The sequence below is a fragment of the Gavialis gangeticus genome, unplaced genomic scaffold, assembly GCF_001723915.1.
Source record: "Gavialis gangeticus isolate Ggan-Ray unplaced genomic scaffold, GavGan_comp1, whole genome shotgun sequence".
Classification (NCBI taxonomy): Eukaryota; Metazoa; Chordata; order Crocodylia; family Gavialidae; genus Gavialis; species Gavialis gangeticus.
In genome coordinates, this window is record NW_017729032.1 from 94,303,983 (window position 1) to 94,305,026 (window position 1,044).

The window sequence follows — 1,044 nt, forward strand, 5'->3', positions numbered from 1 at the left end:
CAGAGCTCTTTTACTCCAGCGATAAGAATATTCATATAACTGGGGAAGAGAAAGTGTTTTATCCTCTATAGAGAACAGTCCACAGAAAGATAAACCACACATCCGCTGATAGATAGGCTATGCATCTATCTGTGAGATTAAAGTGGACATCTGGATTCTTGATTCCACAAAGTATGGTCTGGGGGTTACAGATAACATATCCAAGTATAACACCACCCCTACTTGGACTGTTTGCAGGGGACTGAACCCAGGTCTTCATGAGTTTTTATCCAGAACTTTTGTGTCCTGAGACTCTCTTTACATTTTTCCATATACAGCTTGTGGTAAAATAAATCAATTGTATACAACGCTACTGCTGTCTCCATATTAATATCACCATCTATTCTCTAGTAGAGGCTGACAGTCATGCAGTTAACATGGTTTACTCAAGGACTTAGTTTTGCCTGCTATTTTCTTAATACAGGTTTCTAGTTCTAGGTCTGCCTCAGTTATATTACCTCAAAATGAATGACATCTTCCTACCTAAAGAGATGTATGAGGCATGATGTAATAAGAACCACTAAATAGCACAGAAACCACAAACTGCGCACATGAAATGTTAAAATGGGCCCTGCACTGCAAGTTTGCAATATGGAGTCAAAATTTACTACTTGGATTTCCTGGGTGCATCCAGATGCGCATGGACGTTTGGTTCCTCAGGGACAAATAGCGGTGAACTGTGCACCGCCACTTCTTGTCCCCAGAGAACACCTATGTCATGTGTGTTTTGGCATGTGGCAAGTTGCCCCAGGTGGGGTAAGGGAGGCTGGGGCCAGCACTGGGCTGGCCCCAGAAGCCTTACCTGGGGTCCCAGGCAGCTCCAGGGGTTGCAGCCATGGCAATTCTGTTGCACATAGTCTGGATGGCAGCACAGTGCAGCTCTGGGCGGGCCAGCTCCACTCTACAGCAGCAAGCACTGGCCGAGCATGCATTGCTCCAGGGGGGGTTTCCGGGGGGGGCTGGCCCCTGAATATCCAGAGGTCAACAGAGCCCATGGAAAAAAAA